Raw genomic sequence first — 27,884 nt, forward strand, 5'->3', positions numbered from 1 at the left:
TTATTCAAAACCTTATAAGTAAGAAGAGAATTTTAAATTCTATTCTAGAATTAACAGGAAGCCAATGAAGAGAAGCCAATATGGTGAATATGCTCTCTCCTTCTAGTCCCTGTCAGTACTCTAGCTGCAGCATTTTGAATTAACTGGGCTTTTCAGGGAACTTTAGGACAACCTGATAATAATGAATTACAATAGTCCAGCCTAGAGGAAATAAATGCATGAATTAGTTTTTCAGCATCACTCTGAGACAAGACCTTTCTAATTTTAGAGAGATTGCGCAAATGCAAAAAAGCAGTCCTACATATTTGTTTAATATGCGCATTGAATGACATATCCTGATCAAAAATGACTCCAAGATTTCTCACAGTATTACTAGGTCGGGTAATGCCATCCAGAGTAAGGATCTGGTTAGACACCATGTTTCTAAGATTTGTGGGGCCAAGTACATAACTTCAGTTTTATCTGAGTTTAAAAGCAGGAAATTAGAGGTCATCCATGTCTTTGTCTGTAAGACAATCCTGCAGTTTAGCTAATTGGTGTGTGTCCTCTGGGTTCATGGATAGATACAGCTGGGTATCATCTGCGTAACAATGAAAATTTAAGCAATGCTGTCTAATAATACTGCCAAAGGGAAGCATGTATAAGTGAATAAAATTGGTCCTAGCACAGAACCTTGTGGAACTCCATAATTAACCTTAGTCTGTGAAGAGGATTCCCCATTTCCATGAACAAATTGTAATCTGTTAGATAAATATGATTCAAACTACTGCAGCGCAGTGCCTTTAATACCTATAGCATGCTCTAATCTCTGTAATAAAATTTTATGGTCAACAGTATCAAAAGCAGCACTGAGGTGTAACAGAACAAGTACAGAGATGAGTCCACTGTCTGAGGCCATAGAAGATCATTTGTAACCTTCACTAATGCTGTTTCTGTACTATGATGAATTCTAAACCCTGACTGAAACTATTTATTAGCAAAGAAAGTCATGAAGTCATTACTAGTTAAAGTTAAGGAATACTCGGCTCAATAGAGCTCTGACTTTGTCAACCGGCTACAGTGCTGAAAAGAAACCTGGGGTTGTTCTTATTTTCTTCAATTAGTGATGAGTAGTAAGATGTCCTAGCTTTACGGAGGGCTTTTTTATAGAGCAACAGACTCTTTTTCCAGGCTAAGTGAAGATCTTCTAAATTACTAGACGCCATTTCCTCTCCAACTTACGGGTTATCTGCTTTAAGCTGCGAGTTTGTGAGTTATACCACGGAGTCAGGCACTTCTGATTCAAGGCTCTCTTTTTCAGAGGAGCTACAGCATCCAAAGTTGTCCTCAAAGAGGATATAAACTATCTCACTCAGAGTTTAGGTAGCTACTCTGCCCTGTGTGTGGTATATGGCATTGGAGAACTAAAGAAGGAATCATATCCTTAAACCTAGTTACAGCGCTTTCTGAAAGACTTCTAGTGTAATGAAACTTATTCCCCACTGCTGGGTAGTCCATCAGAGTAATGTAAATGTTATTAAGAAATGATCAGACAGAAGGGGGTTTTCAGGGAATACTGTTAAGTCTTCAATTTCCATACCATAAGTCAGAACAGATCTAAGGTATGATTAAAGTGGTGGGTGGACTCATTTACATTTTGAACAAAGCCATTCGAGTCTAACAATAGATTAAATGCAGTGCTGAGGCTGTCATTCTCAGCATCTGTGTGGATGTTAAAATCACCCACTATAATTCTTATCTGAGCTAAGCACTAAGTCAGACAAAAGGTCCGAAAATTCACAGAGAAACTCACAGTAACGACCAGGTGGACGATAGATACAAATAAAACTGGTTTTTGGGACTTACAATTTGGATGGACAAGACTAAGAGTCAAGCTTTCAAATGAATTAAAGCTCTGTCTGGGTTTTTGATTAATCAATAAGCTGGAGTGGAAGATGCTGCTAATCCCCACCTCGGCCCATGCTACGAGCGTTCTGACAGTTAGTGTGGCTCGGGGGTGTTGACTCATTTAAACTAACATATTCATCCTGCTGTAACCAGGTTTCTGTAAGGCAGAATAAATCAATATGTTGATCAATTATTATATCATTTACTAACAGGGACTTAGAAGAAAGAGATCTAATGTTTAATAGACACATTTAACTGTTTTAGTCTGTGGTGGAGTTGAAGGTGCTATATATTTTTTTCTTTTGAATTTTTATGCTTAAATAGATTTTTGCTGGTTATTGGTGGTCTGGGAGCAGGCACCGTCTCTACGGGATGGGGTAATGGGGGATGGGGGAGAGAAGCTGCAGAGAGGTGTGTAAGACTACAACTCTGCTTCCTGGTCCCAACCTTGGATAGTCACGGTTTGGAGGATTTAAGAAATTGGCCAGATTTCTAGAATGACAGCTGCTCATCCAAAGTGGGATGGATGCCGTCTCTCCTAACAAGACCAGGTTTTCCCCAGAAGCTTTGCCAATTATCTATGAAGTCCACCTCATTTTTTGGACATTTTTTTGGATTCTTGGTAAGGGTGACTGAATACGATTCGAGTGTGATTACATTAGGGGGAAAAAAACCTCAAGATGGCAAAAATGCCCTCAGTATTATTGACTTGTTATTGATTATTATCAATGCCCCCCTTATCCTGTTGAGTTTCCAGATCACTGAGATAAGAGGTGAAGTGCTTCCTGAACAGGTTGCCGGTGTATCTCAATGATAACACTTCCGACCAAATAATCATTTGCGCACACATTAACCACTATAGACAATTTAGAGTCTCTGTTAACAAGTTGCAGGAAACAACACAATGACTGGAAGGAAGCACACAATAAAGCTGCAGGTCAAACTCAAAATTTCTTGTAATGAGACAGCATTATGTGCTGGTGGCACATGTTGCCACATCCACCATGCCATGGAACCACACCCTGAACCTGGACAGCAGCGTTCCTGAAATACCTGTACTGCATGTATGTGTGCGCTAACACTTGTTTTTCACTCTCTAAAATGCTGCGCTGCACATGGAAATACCCTCTGTAGTGCTGATTTGTGAGTTACGGGTGTGGGAGAAGAGGAGGAATGGATTGTTGATGCATCATTATGCTGACGTGGATGATTCTGAATATATTCACAGATGTCAATAAATGAGATAAACCTAAATTGCGGTGCAAGGAAGATGGTTGCTGGCCTGTGTTTCTTCTGTTATTAAAGCCATTTTTTTTAATGAGGAATGTATTTTTTTATTTCAGTACATTTGCTATACAGATTAAATACAGTCTTTCTCTGGGTTAAAAACTGGACTGGACAGTGTGCAGTACACCTGCAGCTTCTGCGCTACATGTGTAAAAACAGAGAAACACACAGACAAATCAGATGGAGAGCTTTCCCAGTGGTTGCACATTTATTTGTAGCTTGCCAGTGGACATCTGGTAGATGTTAAGCCACTTTCGCATATCGGCAGCAGAAAAATCCATCACGGTGTCATTACAGCAGAGTTTTTTTTCGTCAGCAGCAGTAGACTCTAGGTAACGGTGTGAGGTGTGCTCACTTTTCAGTGATAGCCTGAACAATAATTTACTTAATTGAAAGATACAACAGAGTTTTAGCACTTTGTACAGAGTTATAATAAAACAGCAAACCCTGGCTCTGATGGCATCTTAAAATGTTAATTTTTTTTGTGAGGTTATGAATTATTCCTTTATGACATGTCACACATTCACTTTTCCCTGCTTAAAGTAGACCGGCATTGAAATAAATGTGGTCAGATTTCAGAAAGAAATAGCTGATATGTATTTATAAGACCCTTGTGAATGCAGTAAAGTAATCTGTAAGCCCAAATTTGTAATTCAGCAGAGAAATCTCCGTTTAAAAATGACAAATTTGCAGCTAAAATTTAGCCCTCTGTGAAACAGTTTGTACAGCCGTATCATTTCCATGACGTCAGGGACACAAGACGACGCGCTCCCGCCTTCAGTCCGAACCGCATTGAAATTGATTTTATCTGTTAGTAATGTTACTTATACACGTCCTGGTTTCAACATTCCAAAAGTAAGCTGCAATGAATGTGAGATACAGATCTGTGTGCTCAGATCAGCAACGACATCGACAGCGGGCGCCGTTCTTCCTCTCCCGCTCTCTGCCTCCGCTGCGCTTATTAAGTCTGCGGGCTCGTTAAAGAGCTCGTTAACCGCCGACACAGGCCACTCACACCACCCGTGTCTGCTTTGCAGCCGGTGTTGTGCCAGATTCAGTGCACAATACCGGCATCACCTCTCTGTCTACTGAATGGAGCTGCAGCACACTTGGCACAAGTCCTGAGATTACGCTCGCTGTTTTAATGCAAAGCGGCCGGTACACCTGTTGCTGCAAGGACAGACTTCTTGCGGCAAAATCCACAGCACCGCACGTCTCGGCAATCAGAGCCCCAGAACTCCATGGACGCTGAGACAGGTTTATATATTTTTAATGACTGGGATTCTTTGCGGGTCTCGCCTCCATATCCCGCGATGGTACCGGAGGCGAACGACAGTAGATTTTCATTGCGACACCAATCAATCAAACGGGCATATGAAAAAGTCCCCCAAAATAATTTTCAAGCACAAATAAAAGAAATGTGTATTCACCAAACGTGCCGCAAGACAATATGAAGTTTTAAAAAAAAAAGTAGATCGTTCTGTATAAGACAATAAAAAGGTGCAGATGCAAACTGACGTAAATCCACAAATTACAGTTGGCACGCAATGCATGCTGGGAGAGAGGGTCTTTTCCGTGACGTCTCGGCAGCGTCCATGATGAAAGGGACAGTTTTGCGGAGGGCTAAATGTTAGCTGTAAATTTGTCATTTTTAAATTAAGATTTCTCTCCGTTGAATGAAGATCTGGGCTTCCAGATTTACTTTACTACATTCTGAAGGATCTTACGTGTAAATGTAAGTCATTTTTTGGTCCAAAGATCTGACTGCATTTATTCAATGCAGGTCTACTTTAAACACCAGGTGACTCTCTGCACTTGATCCATCTCTGTTTATCCTCTTCACTAAAGGTAAAAGAAAAGTTTATTGTTGTCCTGCAACAAGCAGCAAACATTGAGAACTTTTAATGGCAAGTGCTGTCATGGTGTGCGGCTGTCGCGGTCACAGCCAGAGGAATTCATTGGTTGTCTGCTAATTCAGTCGGAGCCCCAAATCCACCGGAGACCGAATTAGATGATTTGTGCCACTGGACAAATTATTTATTTTACTGTACGACAAGAGGCACCAATGTCACCTCTGTTCAACGACCACTTCTCACGTGTCCTTCAATTTCAGAGATGATAGTCCCTCATCTTTACCTCCACAAGAAATTGCTCACTTTACACAGTCAGTCTAGTGATATCCAGGGTTCTCCTGAGAAGACTGGTACCAACGATGGCCAATAAAAGGACTGCGTTTCTATAGTGCTTTTCCATCTGAATCAGAAGCTCAAAGCACTTTACAGTGATGCCTCACATTCACACGCACACACCCATGTCCAAGGTGCTCACTGCACTCCGGGAGCAGTTTGGGGATTAAGTATCTTGCCCAAGTCATTGTTTTGGCTTGTTGTCTAGTGTCCAGATTTCACAACAAGAGTGAAAACAAGACTCTGCAGACTTGGACCTTTGTCCACCAGCACCATGTGTAGCGGCTGCACTCTGTGTTGTGTTGTTATGACTCTGCCCATCCGCTCCCCTCGGGACGCGAACTCACATGCTCCGGCATGGGAGTCGGACTCTCTAACCAGAAGGCTAAAACCCAGGGCTCTGGCCTTGTGACCAGAGAATCCTTTTGAGCTGTTTCGAGTGAGGTTTACGAACATCTGCACAGCGACACCTGCTGGCCTCCGTTACACATGCACTCAATTTTTTTTTTTAACTTGAATTCTGCATGTGCATTAGTGCATAGAGAAGAAAAGTTATCTCTGTGTGTCCAGTCCCAGCTGTACCTCCCTCCATTCCCCTTAAAGATGCACATTCAGAAACTCCCACCATGCTGTGGGGCAGTCAGAGGAAATACCAGAAAAACCAAAAGGAAGCACACAAGAGATGACAGAGATCAGTGAGAAGACGGTGCACAAAAGTTAACGGTGGTTTAAATCCCCAGAGAATATAAACCCTCATCTCAATTTAGTCTACCTCAGATAAAACTGAGCCCCATGTCTTCAAGATCTGGGTGTTTAAAGTATGAACATGAATTGTTCTTGGACAGTGTAAATCACATAAGAAAAACTGAAGACTGTGAGGGGAAAGGACAGCAAATGACAATGATGACAACCATGAAGGTTTTTAAACTTGCATAAGTAATGCAACGTGATTGAAGCTGCAGCTCACAGTAAGTGTGGCATAACAGATGATGAAAACCCTGGAATCTACTATCCATAGTAATAAAATGTCACTTTACAAAATAAACCATTTTGAAAGTCCTTTGCTGTATGAAGTAGGGCTGAAACGATTAATCGAGTAACTCGAATAATTCGATTACAAAAAATGTTTGAGGCAAATTCTGTGCCTCGAAGCTTCGTTTAACGTTGTAGTACATATACCAGGCCTGTGTATGGCGCTGCAGCGGCCACAGGAAAAAAAAAACAGAAGACTGGAGCGTAACAGCTAATCAAATTAGCAACGATAGCTACCGCTTTCCAACGTGACACATAGAGCAAAATAAAGCCTTTTAAGAGAAAGATGGTCCACGCTGATCATCTAAAATAGACTTACTGTGCATTTAAAGCGAAGCAGTGTGTTTGTGTATTTTTTAAAAACACACGGACCCGGTGGCCAGCTGCTGTCTCTCTCTACCCAGTGTGAGGGGCTCTGAGACCAGGCGAGTCACAGCTCTGTCCCCGGCTACATTGACAAACAGCAGAAGTTCCACTCTTTCTTCTGTTTCCCCCAGACTCACACTGAGTGTTTGACTTTTTAATTTTGCTTTTTTGGGCAACACACAACACTTCACAAACACGGTAACTTAAATAAAATAATAAAAAAAAAAATGACTGGGTCTTGCATGTTCAACCTCCAGTTGAAATGCATCTGCTGAATTGCAGAGAAAGAAGGATAAAAAAAAATCAGGGACCAGTCCATCAACCTTTATTAAAAAAAACTTAAAAATGGTTACATTTTACAAGTTGGAGAAAACAACACAGAAAGCCACATCCCATCGTCATTTCAGCAAATGTCAAGACTTGGCGTAGTGACATTGTGCCATTGCTTAGGGAGAGCCCTAGACTATTGATGTTTAAAAACCCAGAAGTACTTTTTATCCGATTACTCGATTAATCGCCAGAATAATCGATAGAATACTCGATTAGTAAAATAATTGATAGCTGCAGCCCTAGTATGAAGGAAACATGCTGTCGGGACTATAAGCATTACGTGTGTGTGTGTGTGTGTGTGTGTATCTCTATATCTACCTGCCATTTGTGGTTCCTGTTCCAGAATAAATGAGACCTTTTCACCAAGTTTTGTGAAAATCAAATATTTAGTGGAACACCCCATCCTCATTGCCTTTTATGTTCGAGTACCTTTGTGGAAAGTAGTGACAATTTGAAAGCCATATATTCAGCGAACCATGGAGTTGATGTTTCAATAGGAACCATTCCATATTCGGTGTGAAATACATACGGGGTATTCTACAATAATAGAATTAAAATGAAAGAAAATTTGTAACAAGAAGCTAAAATATTGCCAGCTTTTACTGTCATTGTAATTCTGTTACCATAAAATTCCCCATACACAAATGTGCACATGAACTCATACACACGACTTCTTATTTCCAGATTTTGTCTGTAGAATTTTCTCATTCACTAATGTTTGTGTTGGTCATTATCCAATCAGTTTATGATGACTATCCATATACTTATGTCTTAAGAGACACGTGTGTGTGTGTGTGTGTGTGTGTGTGTTGGCTGATATGTATACGGTGCACCTAGAAAGTATTCACAGCACTCGATTTTTTCCACATTTTATGTTACAGCTTAATTACAAAACGGAGTAAATTCTTTTTTTTTCCCCTGCAAAATTCTACTCACAACACCCCATAATGACAACATGAAAGTTTTTTTTGGCGAATTTAATTAAAAACTAAGAAATCATTTGTGCATATGTATTCACACCCTTTTCTCAACATAGTTTTTTTTCCAAATTTATTAATAATAATAATAATAATTAATAATACAATAATTAATAATAATTAATAAACTAAGAAATCACATGTACATAAGTATTCACTGCCTTTGGCATGAAGCTCAACACTGACTTTAGGTGCATCCTGTTTCTACTGATCATCCTTGAGATGTTTCTACAGCTTAATTGGAGTCCACCTGGGGTAAATTCAGTTGATTGGGCATCATTTGGAAAGGCACACACCTGTCTACATATAAGTTCCCACAGTTGACAGCGCATGTCAGCGAACAACCCAAGCATGAAGTCAAAGGAATTGTCTGTTGACCTCCGAGACAAGATTGTCTCAAGGCACAAATCCAGGAAAGGGTACAGAAACGTTTCTGCTGCTTTGAAGGTTCCAATGAGCACAGTGGCCTCCATCATCCATAAATGGAAGATGTTCGGATCAATCAGGACTCTTCCTAGAGCTGGCCACCAGTCTAAACTGAGCGATCAGGGGAGAAGGACCTTAGTCAGGGAGGTGACCAAGAACCTGATGGCCATTCTGTCAAAACTCCAGCATTCCTTGGTGGAGAGAGGAGAACCTTCCAGAAGTACAACAGTCTCTGCAGCAATCCATCCATCAGGCCTGTATGGTAGAGTGGCCAGAAGGAAGTCGCTCCTTAGTAAAAGGCACATGGCAGCCCACCTGGAGTTTGCCAAAAGGCACCTGCCCAAAGCTGCCCAAAGATATTGTGCCAAGCTTGTGGCATCATATTCAAGATTACTTGAGGCTGTAACTGCTGCTAAAGGTGCATAATTTATTTTAAATGAATTTGTAAAAAAAAAAAAAAAAAAAAAAAAAATCATGTTGCCATTATGGGGTATTGTGAGTAAAAATTTTTAGGGGAAAAAAAAAAATTACTCCATTTTGGAATAAGGCTGTAACATAAGAAAATGTAGAAAAAGTGAAGCGCTGTGAATACTTTTCAGATGCGCTGCATCCGTCTCCAGTCTAAACAGCACCTTGGAATTAAGCCAAATTTTGCAAACAAATTGCACACGCATTTGCACAAATTTGATCTGCGCAGTGGCACGCAATCTAGCGTGCCAGTGAGTAAACCTGTCAAAAACTGTGCGTGAGCTGTACACGGCTGCATGCCAGTGCGCAAAGAAAATTTTAAAACGTTCAAAATTTCTGGCATGCCTTAATTTTGTGCCACTTGTGTGAACTCATTGTGAACATTACACAACCTATTCAGAAACACTGTATGTCATTGCACGCAGGGCATCTGAGCCTCAAATTAGATTGACAAGATGTTACATCTTTAATGAACATAACTTTTACTGATACATTATCTAACTCTATAAGAATGTTTTCCATTTCTCTCTCTCTGTGTGTGTGTGTGTGTGTGTGTGTGTGTATGTGTATATATATATATATATATATATATATACTCAACAAAAATATAAACGCCACACTTTTGGTTTTGCTCCCATTTTGTATGAGATGAACTCAAAGATCTAAAAATTTTTCCACATGCACAATATCACCATTTCCTTCAAATATTGTTCACAAACCAGTCTAAATCTGTGATAGTGAGCACTTTTCCTTTGCTGAGATAATCCATCCCACCTCACAGGTGTGCCATACCAAGATGCTGATTAGACACCATGATTAGTGCACAGGTGTGCCTTAGACTGCCCACAATAAAAGGCCACTCTGAAAGGTACAGTTTTGTTTTATTGGGGGGGGGGGGGGGGGATACCGGTCAGTATCTGGTGTGACCACCATTTGCCTCATGCAGTGCAACACATCTCCTTCGCATAGAGTTGATCAGGTTGTCAATTGTGGCCTGTGGAATGTTGGTCCACTCCTACAATGGCTGTGCGAAGTTGTTGGATATTGGCAGGAACTGGTACACGCTGTCGTATACGCCGGTCCAGAGCATCCAAACATGCTCAATGGGTGACATGTCCAGTGAGTATGCCGGCCATGCAAGAACTGGGACATTTTCAGCTTCCAAGAATTGTGTCCTTGCAACATGGGGCCGTGCATTATCCTGCTGCAACATGAGGTGATGTTCTTGGATGTATGGCGCAACAGTGGGCCTCAGGATCTCGTCACGGTATCTCTGTGCATTCAAAATGCCATCAATAAAATGCACCTGTGTTCTTCGTCCATAACAGACGCCTGCCCATACCATAATCCCACCGCCACCATGGGCCACTCGATCCACAACATTGACATCAGAAAACCGCTCACCCACACGACGCCACACACGCTGTCTGCCATCTGCCCTGAACAGTGTGAACCGGGATTCATCTGTGAAGAGAACACCTCTCCAACGTGCCAAACGCCAGTGAATGTGAGCATTTGCCCACTCAAGTCGGTTACAACGACAAACTGGAGTCAGGTCGAGACCCCGATGAGTATGTGTATATATATATATATATATGTATATATATATATATATATATGTATGTATATATATATATATGTATGTGTATATATATATGTATGTGTATATATATATATATTGTAAAAATATATTTTATATATTTTATTTTATATATATATATATATATATATATATCAATTTTTTTTATATAGCGCCAAATCACAACAAACAGTTGCCCCAAGGCGCTTTATATTGTAAGGCAAGGCCATACAATAATTATGTAAAACCCCAACGGTCAAAACGACCCACTGTGAGCAAGCACTTGGCTACAGTGGGAAGGAAAAACTCCCTTTTAACAGGAAGAAACCTCCAGCAGAACCAGGCTCAGGGAGGGGCAGTCTTCTGCTGGGACTGGTTGGGGCTGAGGGAGAGAACCAGGAAAAAGACATGCTGTGGAGGGGAGCAGAGATCGATCACTAATGATTAAATGCAGAGTGGTGCATACAGAGCAAAAAGAGAAAGAAACAGTGCATCATGGGAACCCCCCAGCAGTCTACGTCTATAGCAGCATAACTAAGGGATGGTCAGGGTCACCTGATCCAGCCCTAACTATAAGCTTTAGCAAAAAGGAAAGTTTTAAGCCTAATCTTAAAAGTAGAGAGGGTGTCTGTCTCCCTGATCTGAATTGGGAGCTGGTTCCACAGGAGAGGAGCCTGAAAGCTGAAGGCTCTGCCTCCCATTCTACTCTTACAAACCCTAGGAACTACAAGTAAGCCTGCAGTCTGAGAGCGAAGCGCTCTATTGGGGTGATATGTACTACGAGGTCCCTAAGATAAGATGGGACCTGATTATTCAAAACCTTATAAGTAAGAAGAAGAATTTTAAATTCTATTCTAGAATTAACAGGAAGCCAATGAAGAGAGGCCAATATGGGTGAGATATGCTCTCTCCTTCTAGTCCCCGCTAGTACTCTAGCTGCAGCATTTTGAATTAACTGAAGGCTTTTAGGGAACTTTTAGGACAATCTGATAATAATGAATTACAATAGTCCAGCCTAGAGGAAATAAATGCATGAATTAGTTTTTCAGCATCACTCTGAGACAAGACCTTTCTAATTTTGAGATATTGCCGTAAATGCAAAAAAGCCGTCCTACATATTTGTTTAATATGCGCTTTGAATGACATATCCTGATCAAAAATGACTCCAAGATTTCTCACAGTATTACTAGAGGTCAGGGTAATGCCATCCAGAGTAAGGATCTTGTAGACACCATGTTTCTAAGATTTGTGGGGCCCAAGTACAATAACTTCAGTTTTTTAAAATTGGTCCCTAGCACAGAAGCTTGTGGAACTCCATAATTAACTTTAGTCTGTGAAGAAGATTCCCCCATTTACATGAACAAATTGTAATCTATTAGACAAATATGATTCAAACCACCGCAGCGCAGTGCCTTTAATACCTATGGCATGCTCTAATCTCTGTAATAAATTTTATGGTCAACAGTATCAAAAGCAGCACTGAGGTCTAACAGAACAAGCACAGAGATGAGTCCACTGTCCGAGGGCCATAAGAAGATCATTTGTAACCTTCACTAATGCTGTTTCTGTACTATGATGAATTCTAAAACCTGACTGAAACTCTTCAAATAGACCATTCCTCTGCAGATGATCAGTTAGCTGTTTTACAACTACCCTTTCAAGAATTTTTTGAGAGAAAAGGAAGGTTGGAGATTGGCCTATAATTAGCTAAGATAGCTGGGTCAAGTGATGGCTTTTTTAAGTAATGGCTTAATTACTGCCACCTTAAAAGCCTGTGGTACATAGCCAACTAACAAAGATAGATTGATCATATTTAAGATCGAAGCATTAAATAATGGTAGGGCTTCCTTGAGCAGCCTGGTAGGAATGGGGTCTAATAAACATGTTGATGGTTTGGATGAAGTAACTAATGAAAATAACTCAGACAGAAAAATCGGAGAGGAAAGAGTCTAACCAAATACTGGCATCACTGAAAGCAGCCAAAGATAACGATACCTCTTTGGGATGGTTATGCGTAATTTTTTCTCTAATAGTTTAAAATTTTGTTAGCAAAGAAAGTCATGAAGTCATTACTAGTTAAAGTTAATGGAATACTCAGCTCAATAGAGCTCTGACTCTTTGTCAGCCTGGCTACAGTGCTGAAAAGAAACCTGGGGTTGTTCTTATTTTCTTCAATAGTGATGAGTAGAAAGATGTCCTAGCTTTACGGAGGGCTTTTTTATAGGAGCAACAGACTCTTTTTCCAGGGCTAGTGAAGATCTTCTAAATTAGTGAGACGCCATTTCCTCTCCAACTTTACGGGTTATCTGCTTTAAGCTACGAGTTTGTGAGTTATACCACGGAGTCAGGCACTTCTGATTTAAAGCTCTCTTTTTCAGAGGAGCTACAGCATCCAAAGTTGTCTTCAATGAGGATGTAAAACTATTGACGAGATACTCTATCTCACTTACAGAGTTTAGGTAGCTACTCTGCACTGTGTTGGTATATGGCATTAGAGAACATAAAGAAGGAATCATATCCTTAAACCTAGTTACAGCGCTTTCTGAAAGACTTCTAGTGTAATGAAACTTATTCCCCACTGCTGGGTAGTCCATCAGAGTAAATGTAAATGTTATTAAGAAATGATCAGACAGAAGGGAGTTTTCAGGGAATACTGTTAAGTCTTCTCTTTCCATACCATAAGTCAGAACAAGATCTAAGATATGATTAAAGTGGTGGGTGGACTCATTTACATTTTGAGCAAAGCCAATAGAGTCTAATAATAGATTAAATGCAGTGTTGAGGCTGTCATTCTCAGCATCTGTGTGGATGTTAAATCGCCCGCTATAATTATCTTATCTGAGCTAAGCACTAAGTCAGACAAAAGGTCTGAAAATTCACAGAGAAACTCACAGTAACGACCAGGTGGACGATAGATAACAACAAATAAAACTGGTTTTTGGGACTTCCAATTTGGATGGACAAGACTAAGAGTCAAGCTTTCAAATGAATTAAAGCTCTGTCTGGGTTTTTGATTAATTAATAAGCTGGAATGGAAGATTGCTGCTAATCCTCCGCCCCGGCCCGTGCTACGAGCATTCTGACAGTTAGTGTGACTCGGGGGTGTTGACTCATTTAAACTAACATATTCATCCTGCTGTAACCAGGTTTCTGTAAGGCAGAATAAATCAATATGTTGATCAATTATTATATCATTTACTAACAGGGACTTAGAAGAGAGAGACCTAATGTTTAATAGACCACATTTAAACTGTTTAGTCTGTGGTGCAGTTGAAGGTGCTATATTATTTTTTCTTTTTGAATTTTTATGCTTAAATAGATTTTTGCTGGTTATTGGTGGTCTGGGAGCAGACACCGTCTCTACGGGGATGGGGTAATGAGGGGATGGCAGGGGGGGAGAGAAGCTGCAGAGAGGTGTGTAAGACTACAACTCTGCTTCCTGGTCCCAACCCTGGATAGTCACAGTTTGGAGGATTTAAGAAAATTGGCCAGATTTCTAGAAATGAGAGCTGCTCCATCCAAAGTGGGATGGATGCCGTCTCTCCTAACAAGACCAGGTTTTTCCCCAGAAGCTTTGCCAATTATCTATGAAGCCCACCTCATTTTTTGGACACCACTCAGACAGCCAGCAATTCACGGAGAACATGCGGCTAAACATGTCACTCCCGGTCCGATTGGGGAGGGGCCCAGAGAAAACTACAGAGTCCGACATTGTTTTTGCAAAGTTACACACCGATTTAATGTTAATTTTAGTGACCTCTGATTGGCGTAACCGGGTGTCATTAATGCCGACGTGAATTACAATCTTACCAAATTTACGCTTAGCCTTAGCCAGCAGTTTCAAATTTCCTTCAATGTCGCCTGCTCTGGCCCCCGGGAGACAATTGACTAGGTTGCTGGTGTCGCTAACTTCACATTTCTCAAAACAGAGTTGCCAATAACCAGAGTTTGATCCTCGGCGGGTGTGTCGCCGAGTGGGGAAAAACGGTTAGAGATGTGAACGGGTTGGCGGTGTACACGGGGCTTCTGTTTAGAACTACGCTTCCTCCTCACAGTCACCCAGTCGGCCTGCTTTCCCGGCTGATCGGGATCTGCCAGAGGGGAACTAACGGCGGCTAAGCTACCTTGGTCCGCACCGACTACAGGGGCCTGGCTAGCTGTAGAATTTTCCACGGTGCGGAGCCGAGTCTCCAATTCGCCCAGCCTGGCCTCCAAAGCTATGAATAAGCTACACTTATTACAAGTACCGTTACTGCTAAAGGAGGCCGAGGAATAACTAAACATTTCACACCCAGAGCAGAAAAGTGCGGGAGAGACAGGAGAAGCCGCCATGCTAAACCGGCTAAGAGCTAGTAGCTGCGCTAAGCTAACGGAATTCCTAAAAACATGCAAAGTGAATAATGTGTAAATAATTTAGAGGTGATTCAGCAGAAGGAGTGCTTTAGTTAAGGCACGTGAAGATTACACTGAGAAACAAATCATAATCTAGATAACTAGATGAATCTAACTGCACAGATTAAACAGCTAACAGATACAGAAAAACACCGCTGTGCTCCGGAACAGGAAGTGATACAATACCGCAGTGAGAGCCAACCATCAGTAGAGGCAAGCATATTTTATATATATATATATATATAAAATAAAATTACCTTTAAGACAAGATTCCAAATGCATTCACCACAACACGACATGTATGAGACAACCTGCAATACATAATAATTTCTCTGGGATTCTGGGAGTGATGAGAGAATGGTTTCATCAGTTCTGAGAGCAAATGCGTTATTGGCTATGAAATGATTTTATATAGCATGGCGTCAAGCGGGATGCATTGGCACGATGACTTGTGTGGTAGTGCGGGGATCAAATTTGTGCCAGTGTCAAGGTGCCTATAGTCTGGAGCAGCTTGGGACTCCGACAAGGGTGGTGCATCTCCTCCACTCTCCCTTGTCTCTGTTCTCTGCTTTAACCTTCAAGTCCCTGCTTCACCAGACTGTGAATTCCTCAAATTATATTGGATTCTGGATCTATTGGACTACTATTGGATTAACCATGGAATTGATCAGCTGGTCTCTGAATGCTATTGACACCTTTTTTTCGAAAAGGTCAGGACCGGAGGATCCTACCTGCCCAAATGGAACGTATCCTGCGGGCTATGTTCTTGACTCCTGGAGTTCCTGGTGTGTGGCATGCTTGGGGCCTTCCTCCGTTGAGGATGTCGAGGATTTATTCATTTGTGGTCTTATGGTAGCAGGGCTGGTACATTTTGGCTTATGTGCTACCCTGATCTACCGGAAAATTGGCAAGACGGTGGCATCAAGAACCACGGCCCCTCTCTTGTCCGTCATGATTAATGAGGTGGGGCTAGGCATTGCGTTCTCAGACTGCGATGACTCTGGAACTCGGTCGCAAATTGGATGACATGATGGAGCAGTTGCGTGCCTTGCAGTTGAAGTTGAAGATTTCAGAGGCCGGTGAATATTTTTAATTCATAATTGGGAATATTCTTAATTCATAATTGGGATTTCGTTGTTCAAGTGGAACTGTTAAAAAGTGTTTTTCACTGCTCAAACCATAACACTACAGGCTTATCAAGCCTGAAGGTCAAATTACCTGACTGTTTTCCCTCCAGAGGAATTTCTTCGGCCTGGGGATCATTTGGCTGTTTCTTATCTCAACTCACAAAGACAAACTGTTTTTCACAGGACTGAAGCATGCTCCATTTGCTCCCCTCCCATACCCCACCAACACTCCCTACTGCGGCGTCTGCTCACGTCACTCCTATCCCCTTCTGCGGGGGTGGTGCAGTTTTAGCTGCAGCCTCTGTTACTTGCCCCAAGCTGACGGCGGCGCATCTCAGGGTTTCTGCGTGGCCTTCACCCACTTGCCTCAATTCTGTTAATAGACTTCTTCAAACTTAGTGCACGTAAACAATGTCCAATGTGTATGTACTGTCTTTAATTCTGATATGTGTCATTATGGTAAACAAGTAATAATTGTGAACTAATTGCTGTCTGAGGTAACTGGAGTGTAAACATAATTTCTCCACTGTGAGATCCATAAAGTATATCTCATACTTTGGCATATGGCTGTTGAGAACTTTAATAGTAGTCGTAGTAGTAGTTAAGTAATAGTAATAGCAGCTGTTTGTTCTTAATGCAGCTTCGGTCATGCTCTTACATTTCTTTGGAATCCGGGGTAGGTGCAAGGTGATTGCTTTGTTGGTGTAAATTAAGTTTTCATGTCACTCTCTGAATCAAACCCGCACTGGGGTGGGTAATTGACTAGTTATTATTGCTTTATTTTTTTATGTTACTAAATATTATATTATAATATTATCATAGGTTTAACACAAATTAGTGGAATGGTTCCATCCAGATGAAGGGAAATTGATAACTATCATTGATGGCAGGTTGCCAGAGCACTCCATGACATGTCCACTATTTCAAAGTTGTGGAGTCAGTATAACATGATGCAGCATAAATAACTGATTAGGAGGACTCAAATGCTCCATTTCAATTGGAAGATATCAACACCACGTTATTCATTTCCAACACCTACATCACCACTTCTATCCTGTTACTGATTGCCAGATAAACCAGAGTTTGTCAAAAACACCAAATTAGTCTGTTGGAAGCTAGTTGGTGAAACCACACAAGTCAACTTTATTTATGTAGCATCAAATTATAGCACAAATCACCTCAACAGAAGTAAGGTCTAGACCTTACCCACAGTTTTTCATCCAGAGGGATGCTTTAATTTTGCAAATTTAAAAATACGAGGTCTGTCAATAAAGTAACGGTCCTTTTTATTTTTTTCAAAAACTATATGGATTTCATTCATATGTTTTTACGTCAGACATGCTTGAACCCTCGTGCGCATGTGTGAGTTTTTCCACGCCTGTCGGTGACGTCATTCGCCTGTGAGCACGCCCTGGGAAGGAGTGGTCCCGCCCCCTCGTCGGAATGAAAAGGACTTTTTTTCTATCAGAATTTTTTCAGAAGCTGTTAGAGACTGGCACCTGGAAACCATTCGAAAAATTTATCTGGCTTTTGGTGAAAATTTTACAGGCTTCACAGAGAATAAGGTCTGTTACTACAGCTTTAAGGACCCCTTTAAGGACACTCGCCGCGCTCCGAGCTGCGACGACGCGGCACAAGCCACCGGACCATTTCTAAACGGATGGCTCTGTGGATACGAGACCGTCGTGTGCTCTTTCTCTGGTTATCACAAGAGCTGGACATCAGCCATTTTCCGGCAGATTTCACTTTTAACAAGAGATTTTGTCATGGAAAGCCGCACGGAGGCTTCGCGCGTAAAGACCGATTCGCTTTGGAAGCGAGACAAAGGAACACCTCCGTTTTGGCGTGTCATAGGACAAGTTTGGACATGTCCAGCTCTCCACAATTTCACTGATACTTACTGGACTGGTAAGCATTGAAAGCTGAGATAGACATGTCCAAACTTGAAAAAAATAAAAAGGACCGTTACTTTATTGACAGACCTCGTAGACTGTGTTGGAAGTTTTACTCTGTATATAATGCACTTTCAACCATGTTTTTGTTGACTGTCATGCACTATACAATTGCTTGTATCAGAGTTAGTAGGTAAATTAGATTTTATTGCTTAGAAATGATTGTAGCTTCAATAGAGTGTAGGTTTAAGACACTACCACAGTATTTAGGGAATGTCTCTGTAATTGGGATGAGGGAAGTGGTTTGGTGAGGGAGATGGTAAGATACTGAAAGAGGAAATGAGTAAATTAGTTGATCAGTTGTGGCCGTAGATTTGAGTGTCCTTTGCATCTAAATTATGGCCACAGACCTCTGGAGTGTATTGCCAACAAAAGCAGAAGACTACAGCAGGAGCATACAGAACAGTGTAAGCAAACAGATCCTAAATATAATGGAGGTAGTTCCAAACCAGGTGGTTTTTATTGACCACAACATAGAATTTGAGTTTTTATACTTTCACACTTGTATGTGTTGTACTTATTCCATATCACTCAACTGCTAGTCACTTTGAAACCAGACACTGAAGCTGTAACCACAGCCCTGGCACCCCATCATTCAGTAAATATTTAGTACTCTTCCACAGGTTTTGTGAACAGGACCAAAAGTCACTTTTTGTTGGTGGTGGCGGGGGGTGCTGCTGTGTTCTGTTCTTCTTGTAGATCTGGAGCCAAACATTGTATATTTGAGACTGATCAGACAATATTAAATATTAAAGCTATGTGGACTTGATTGTGACATTATCCTACTGATTGTTTCACCAGTGTGGTTAAAATCAAACTATTTGCAATGTAACACAAGCAGCAACTCATTTCAACATATATGTAACTTCAGATAGAGAGAACAAAGAAGTGTCTACTTTGGCTACAGTTACACAAAAATCTTTCTGCAGAGTGTGTGGACTTGTGACAGTGTTATTTGAGTTTTAGAATGTAACATCTGTTAAACGGGGTGGTGGTGTGGCACTTTGTTAGTTCTGCTTATCACTGAAATTGTTCAAAATGTGTTTTTCTTTGGAAAATGTCTTGAATGTGTCACTGTGTAAATTAAATGTTAAAAAATCATAAAATATAATTATAAGTTGTGTTTACAGAGCACTAGGATCAAACATAAAAAAAATTGGGGGAGATGTACAACATTATTAAAAATAATAATTTTTTATTTGTTTGTGGAGACTTCAAACATACATCCCCACTTCCAAGTGGGGATGTTGTGTAAAAAGTAAATAAACAGAATACAATGATTTGCAAATCCTCTTCAACCTATATTCAATTGAATACACCACAAAGACAAGATATTTAATGTTCAAACTGATAAACTTTATTGTTTTTGTGCAAATATTTGCTCATTTTGAAATGGATGCCTGCAACATGTTTCAAAAAAGTTGGGACGGGGCAATAAAAGACTGGGAAAATTGATGAATGCTCAAAGAACACCTAATTGGAAACAGGTGAGTGTCATGATTGGGTATAAAAGGAGCATCCCCACAAGGCTCAGCTGTTCACAAGCAAAGATGGGGCGAGAATAACCACTTTGTGAACAGCTGCATGAAAAAATAGTCCAACAGTTTAAGAACAATGTTTCTCAACATTCAATTGCAAGGAATTTAGGGATTTCATCATCTACACTCCATAATATAATCAGAAGATTCAGAGAATCAGGAGAACTTTCTAAACGTAAGCGGCAAGGCCATAAACCAATATTGAATGCCCTTGACCTTTGATCCCTCAGGCGGCACTGCATTAAAAACCAACATCATTGTGTAAAGGATCTTACCACATGGGCTCAGGAACACTTCAGAAAGCCATTGTCAGTTAACACAGTTTGTCACTACATCTACAAGTGCAAGTTAAAACTCTCCCATGCAAAGCAAAAGCCATACATCAACAACATCCAGAAACACCGCCACCTTCTCTGGGCCCAAGCTCATTTGAAATGGACAGATGCAAAGTGGAAAAGTGTGCTGTGGTTTGATGAGTCCACATTTCAAAGTGTTTTTGGAAATCATGGACAACGTGTTCTCTGGACAAAAGAGGAAAAAGACCATCTTGATTGTTACCAGTGCAAAGTTCAAAATCCAGCATCTGCGATGGTATGGGGGTGTGTTAGTGCCCATGGCATGGGCAACTTACACATCTGTGATGGTACCATCAATGCTGAAAGGTACATCCAGGTTTTTGAGCAACACATGCTGCCATCCAAGCAACATCTTTTTCAGGGACGTCCCTGCTAATTTCAGCAAGACAATGCCAAGCCACATTATGCACATGTTACAAAAACATGGCTTTGTAGTAAAGACTGCGAGTACTAGATTGGCCTGCCTGCAGTCCAGACTGTCGTCCCTTGAAAATGTGTGGTGCATTTTTGACAGTTACTATATATAACAATGGAGACCCCGGACGGTTGAACAACTGAAGTCGTACATCAAGCAAAAATGGGAAAGAATTCCACCTACAAAGCTTCAAACCTCATTTGAAGCCCATTGGTGCCTTTGCTTTTCTTCAGATCCTGTAGGGTGAAGATGAGGAAAGTTTGAACGTCCCTGGCCGGGAGGCCAGGCTTGATTTTTGCTACCAAGGCTGGTAACCATTTACAGCTGGATGGAGTGAGACGATGGAGACGAAGCATCTTGTCTAAGAACACAGTGTGACTAGAAATCAAATCTAGGGTGACATACTGGTAGCACAACTCCTTAGCCACTGAACTACATGCTCTAATAATGTATGATTCACACTTTGTCCAGTGCCTGTATGTTTTTTTGTTTTTTGTTTTTTTTGGCAGTTCTAAAACAAAACAAAAAAACTTGTCATGACATCAGATTTCTTCCAAAAAAAAAAAAAGAATAAAACTGCTTTACTGATGCTGAAAACCTGTGTAGGCCTACATTTTTCCACACACAAAATTAATCAGGAATTACTAAGGTAATCAGAGAATTAGATTTATCCACTTTCCAGCCTCGTTTATTGGAAATAATTGCAAGTTTTGTCATCTTCATTCATATGTGCTGTTATCTATTTCCTGTATTGATAAGATGCCTGTTCTTATTATATTGTATGTTCCACCTTGTTGAATCAAATTCTGGTGTGTTCTCACCTTTATACCAATTTCTTATTTGGCAGATGTGAAAACAGCAATCACACTTGGACACAGGCCATGAGGATCAGTGCTTCCCAAGCTTTCTGATCAAGGAAGCATTGACTTGATGATTTTTTTTTTTTTTAATTTCATTTCCATACTGTTTGTATTTCTTCATAACTGATGTAAATAAAGTCCAAGACATATTCAGTGACTTGGAAATGTTCATGTATCCATCCCCTGACTTGTCTGAAGAAAACTGGCAATAAAACTGATCTGATTTACAGGTATTATACCAAAGGGGCTCATTACTTATGCAACCCATCATCTTGGCTTTTATATTTTTAATTAATTTATGTCAGGTTGTCGAGATTTACCTTCAGTTTGAGTTTAAGGAAGATAATTTTAGAAATTTTTATATTGAGAAGCCTGGTTTACTTTTAATATTTGAAATGTCATAAACAAATTAAAATGTGTGAAATACCAAGGAGCTGAATACTTTTGCAAGCCTATGTGTGTGTGTGTGTATGTATGTATGTATGTATGTATGTATGTATGTATGTGTATATATATATATATATATATATATATATATATATATATATATATATATATATATAATCTTTAGTACACAGAAAATTCACAAGAGGTATCGATAAGGGAACCGATAAGGAATCGGATAGCTAAGCGGAATCGATAATGGTATCGATAAAATCTTGTCAATACCCATCCCAAGACCAGAGTCAAAGGGGCGACCCTCTGCTTTGCCCATGCTACTGACACAATTTACAAAACGAATATACAGGAAATTTTGCTGTTGCACAGGACAAGGGGTTCCAGAAGTAGACACCACTCCCATCTCTGGATGGAGCCGCACCTCAAACAGAGAGAACAAAAACAAAATCAGGCATTGGAAAGACAACAAATACAGTATAATTTGTCAGCGTTAAGCAACAAGAAAGAGAAGAAATACTAAGGTGATTACTGGCCACTAATCCTAAGCTTCACTAAAAGAACCAGACTTTAGATAAAGTTGAGGCTGCGGCCTGTTCTGTTTCCTAATAAAATAATCTTGAGGTTCTGAGTTTCCATGGAAATTAAATTAAATAGGTTTGCTCATAATAATATGGAGCTTAAAGAGGTTGAACTTCTAGACTTGTGTAATGGAGTGAGATGGTAATATATCTTCAGCTTACTCTATGTTGGAGGTTTAAAGCACAGGTTCCTGGTAATTTGTGCCATTTCCTTTACGACAACTTGGTGACTATTGACAAATGATGCACCAAACACTTTTGTGATTTGTAGGGAGTGTTGGGATTTGGGAAAGGGGCAGCTGAAGAATGTTTCTCTGTGAATTGGAGTCGTACAAACCTGTTGAACACCAAAAACATGTGCATCTCATTGAAGGATCAAAGAGGATACACATGGCTGCAGCGCAAACCCATCATAAAAGTTCCCATCGCTTTATTTTCCCATTTACAAAAGAGCATGACAGTCTGCCTGAAACACTGGTCTTAACTTCATATCTCCCTCCATTGCTGGGTCTTCAGGGTTTCTCTTTTTTAATCTCCACTTAAACGTACTTTCATACCTGTGGTGTGTTGACCTCCATATTATCCAGGAATGTCATCCATTCATGCATATCCTCTGCCCCCATACCTGTATTACTAGCGACAAGGACCCATTAACATTTTGTAAGAAAAATGTTTGATTTAAATAGCAAATGAAGGAAAAAGATGTTTTATCATTTCAGAACAATAAAGTTTGGATCTTCCTTTGATAACTGCTGAGTGTTGTACCTAAAGGCATCAAGCATAGAATTTGTATGTAATTATAGCATCTCTCATATTATTGGATGGCCCCTCCCCAGTTCTTTTTAAGATCATCCTTACCGGCAGTTTTGAACATCCAGAAATGTCAAATACGTGAGCTTGGGGGAGGATCTGTAACAGTACTTACATCAGTTTTGAGACAAATACCATAAATGTTGTTTTTGACTGCTGTCTCATTTAATTTATCAAGATTTCAACATTTTCTTTTTGCATCCATTTTATTTCCAAAGTAAAAGGGCTAACCAACACCTAGTAGTTCATTTTTGCAGGCGTCATCTTGCACTTAAACTGATTGCCTTGTGAAACTGAACCATCCTCTCTTTATGACAACAGTGTCTTTGTTGGCTCTGTTAAAGTTTCTTGTGGCATTTACAGATGAAGCAGTGATGTTCGCCTGGTGTTTTCTGTGAGGTGGAGGAAACGTGTTGATGAAGGAAGTTGAACCATTAACTAAACGTGACTTCATATCAGAATGATGCAACTGATGGTCAGCTTGAGGATATAAATATTTTTAAATCTGTCATTGTAATATTCATGATAGAAATTAGTCACAAGCATTACTTAATTCCATATAGCCTTATATGCCCCCCAATTTTTTTTTTTTTTTTTTTTACAATATTTCCCATGACTTCCCAGTAACATTGCGTGAAATTGAAACCATATTCATAAAATATTGTTCTAAATCATCTGTCATTGCATTTACTATTACTCTGTGTGCGGTAGATTTAATTATCGGGGTGTGTGTGTGTGTGCGTGGGTGTGTCTGTCCGTGTGTGATGTTACGAAGGCTAAACGGAAATGGAACATAGCTGCCTGTTACTTTACGAAGATGGCCTTAGTATTTAAGCACCATAAGAGCCTAATGACTTCCTGATTTTTACTGTTGCAAAACCTCCTTCAGTCTGTTTTTAGACTTCTAGTCATTGGTAGGAAATGAGAAAAACATCTGTTAGCTGTAACAGATTAAAAGACTACCATTGGCACCTCTTTATGTGGCGATACACACAGGAAGAGCATTTCCTTTTTTTCTTTTTTATGAAACATTTGTTATATAAAAACAGTTTTTTATAGCATCTAAACTAATATTTTCATTGCTTTGTAATCAGATTGCAGGATGTGGAGAAAAAGTTGATATACGATAAATAGTTGGAAAATGCAATAATTACTAAAGTAATAAATCAGACACCATGTGCAGATCATCTGTGTCTACCGTGGTAAGTACTACAGTCTGATCTTGCTTACGTTTTTTTCCCCTCTCATCGTCTGTGTCTTAAGTGGTGGAAAAGGTTTGTTGTGTTTCCTTTTACAGAAGCCACATTCACTCATTTTGCACAGCACCAGTGATCATCTCTTTTAAAGCTGAAGTACTGCCACAAAACACATGTGCCAGCTGGTTGAGGGACCAAATCACTGCCGGCTTCCCCCACCAGTACAACCTGAGTGGATTCATGACTAATGAGCGGCTTAAATGTTGGAAACCAGGTGAAGTGTGTACACAGTAACAGAGCCCAGTCACACACAGCTGGGCCTGTGGTTTTTATGACACCCCCCACCCCACCCCAGTATAAGACAATGTTGTATAGGGCATCATTGAGGGTTTAAAAAAAACATATTGTAATCCACAATGAATCAGTGAAATGTGATGACACTGCATTTTGTGCAGTTAAAATCATGTCTTTAGATTGATAAATATGTTTCTTGCTCTGTTTGAACATGAATGTTTTCATATTCACAAATTCAAAGTGTTAATGAGTAAAACTGGCCAGTTTCACAAACCAGAGTTCTGCAGACGGCTTCTGTCATTGTGATGTCAGCTGTAGAACAGAAGTGACGCTGGATATTACAATACATTGTTAGAACTCATTCTGTAGAACATGTGGCTAGTTATTTATGCTGCCCGTGTTGTATCAATTTCACAGTCTTACAATATACTTTAGCTTAAAATCATAGAACCTTCTACTGTGACGTTCCACCAAAGAGCATAACTGCTTTTTTCCGCTCTTTATTTTGGAGGCAACTGTATCATCACTGACATTCATGTCAACATGACACAAACCAGTGTTTAAGTTCATCCCTACCATAAATATTTGGCCAAGTGTTGCACAAACCTGAGTGAACCTGTAGATTTTTGTCCCCCACCATGAAATAAGGGGGACCATTGAAATGGACTCCGTTTGTGTGTCCGTCATGTTTTGAGGGCTCTAGATTTCCCCCTTACCCCTGGCATACATAGTACATACACACGCATACTGTATTGTACACCCCCGTACTGTATTGTACACAGACACAAATGTGACGTCCAGGCATATGACCTTGACAGCCTTGATACCCACTGCCTGACCCCAGATTGTCACCTTATCTCTCTAAATATCACTTCTACATCTTACATTTATATTGAACACCTATAGGAAATAATGCATCCTGACTCCATGACCTGACTGTGTTTGACCTTGGATCAAAGTCAAACATGACAGCTAGTATTTAATTTAATTTAAAAAAAAGCACCATCTGACCCCAGAAATGCTTACTTTCACATTTATGCACACATTTTGGTCTGAATAATAATTATACTTAACAATACACATGCATTTCAATTTCAGCAGTGATTTGTACTCTTCACTGAAATAGCCTGTTATTATACTATACAGTAATGGGAGGTTTCCTGGAATTCTCAGAAATCTGTTTTTAACTTGCGTGGGATTACTGTCAAATGTCAAAAATGGCTAACCTTGACCTATTTTAAGAAGTATTTATAGAGGTTAAAATGTTCCTATTCCTAAGTGTTACCTATTTTTATGCTATGAATCATGCAAAACTGTTTTTTTTTCTGGGGGGTAGAACCAATCAGAGTAGAGCGGCACTGTGACGTCACTGGCTGGTCTCTCTCACGCTCTCGCTTAGTTTCTGGCTAAATATAACGCATTTCTCATATATTATGTAAAAGATAATGAGAAATGAACACTTCTAAAACTGAAAACACGAAACGCTGTTTTTGTAACCTGATAACACCTCTGGCATGGTTTACAAGACATCTCGACATTAGGCTTGTGACATCACTGGCTGGTCTAGCTAGCTGCTAACTCTGCTTTGTTTTTATGTAAATATAATGTTTTTGTCATATTATGTACAAACTAGCAACAAATAAACACTTCTGAAATTGCTGTTTTTGTAACCTGATAACGCCTCTGGAGTGATTTACAAGACATCTCGCGAATGTCAGCGTGCATGTGCATCACATGCAGTCAAAGCTAACTTCTGTCTTTTTTAAAAGCTCATGTATGCACACGTGCACAACCCGTTAAACATAAATAAAATATTGTTTATGAATGATGGAGTTTACTCTGCAATATAACCAAATAAAGCATAAATGCATATTTCCATTGTGGTCCTTGTGAAATCCTGTAGAAAGGTTGTTCATTGGATGATATTGATTACTCATTAAGGGTGCAGTGCAAAATCACAATATATTTTGCAGCATGCAATGTCATCAGTGCCCTGAAGGTACTTCATTGGTCAAAGTTCATGGGGTCAGTAGTAGGGTTGAGCCGGATACTTGTTTCAGAGGAGTATCCGGTACAGATAAAGCGTTTTTGCTGAGCTTGAGCATGATCAGAATAAAACTCAATATCTGTGCTTGTGCTGAAGGAAAATCCTGATTGGCTGACTGTCTTCACACTCAGTGATTGGCCAGTCACACACAGCACCCACCCCTCCCTACACAGACACGTCTGTCTGCAGCTTCTGTCACACACACATGATCTCTCTCTCTGTGTTTGGCTTGACTCCAGCTCACGTTGCTATGCTCCTTAATTTTTCATCAATTCACCTCTGTTTTGGTTTGTATGGTATTTTTGTATGGTATTTTTTTTTTGGTGAACTTGTTTCATAACATACGCAGTGCATTTGACAAGACAGAGCTGAAAACAGCTCATGTTGTCACTCATTGACTCCACTCCAGTCATATATTTTATTTTATTTATTTATTTATATATATATTTTTTTTACTCTTTGTTTGCTGGCTGGTGATATAAAGTCAGTTGGAAAACTTTGTTTGTACTGAACGCGATGCTTTTGAGAAGGATATAGTGAACAAGGCTGACATATTATTTCCCTTTTTGCCATCACTGGATGTTTTGATGTAATCAAAATGCCAAGAGCGTTAGGAGTAAAATAAAGAAATAATGGAAAAAAAATCACAGTTTGATCATAAAATTAAAAATAATAATAAAAAAGAAAGTTGTGTTGATTATAACGACTCTTGTTCATGCATACTTAGTTCATAATTTCCTACTACATTGAATGTCAATTCTGAGGCTGTTCTGTTACTCATTGACTATGTTTACATGCCGTTAATATTCGGGTTAAGGTCAGTATTCCGGTTTCTGAATCATTAGGAATAACCCGTTTACATGCTTAACCCTTTACCTACTGAGGCTATAAATGGACGTTTGGTTATAATTTTTTATTATAGCAATAAAATTAAGAAATAATGTTCTATGTTTGTGTGCTTTGGTACCCTTTTCCAAGAGTACCTGAATTTCAATTATATTACACCTGATTAACTATTTATACACATTATTTGTTTTAGCATTTAAAATGAGAAAAAACACAAAAACAAACTTGATTTTTTTTTCAGTTTTTTAGTGAAAAATGATTATGTAAAGGAAGTTTGGATTTCACATTTTTAACAGGAAGCTGTAAGTGTTTACAATCAAAATAATTAATTTTGTGTGTCTAGAACTCAGAAACAGCACGGAAACAGTGCAAAAGTAAACATTTTGCAAGGTGAAAATATGCAAAAAGTAACCAATTTTAAAGAGCAGAACCAAACAATATGAATAACAACAAAGTGCAAAACTATATATAAATATATCAATTATTATCTGTATTATTAAAATGTGTAATAAATCACTCATTTGATCACTCATTTT

General features: G+C 39.7%; 1 protein-coding gene across 1 annotated transcript in view; it reads left to right on the forward strand.

Annotated features, from left to right (window-relative positions):
• Positions 1-27,884, forward strand: part of LOC117509599 (septin-4-like) — a 276,086-nt gene that overhangs the window by 101,593 nt on the left and 146,609 nt on the right. The gene's annotated exons all lie outside the window — the stretch shown is intronic.

Source organism: Thalassophryne amazonica, chromosome 4 (assembly GCF_902500255.1).
Source record: "Thalassophryne amazonica chromosome 4, fThaAma1.1, whole genome shotgun sequence".
NCBI classification, from domain to species: domain Eukaryota; kingdom Metazoa; phylum Chordata; class Actinopteri; order Batrachoidiformes; family Batrachoididae; genus Thalassophryne; species Thalassophryne amazonica.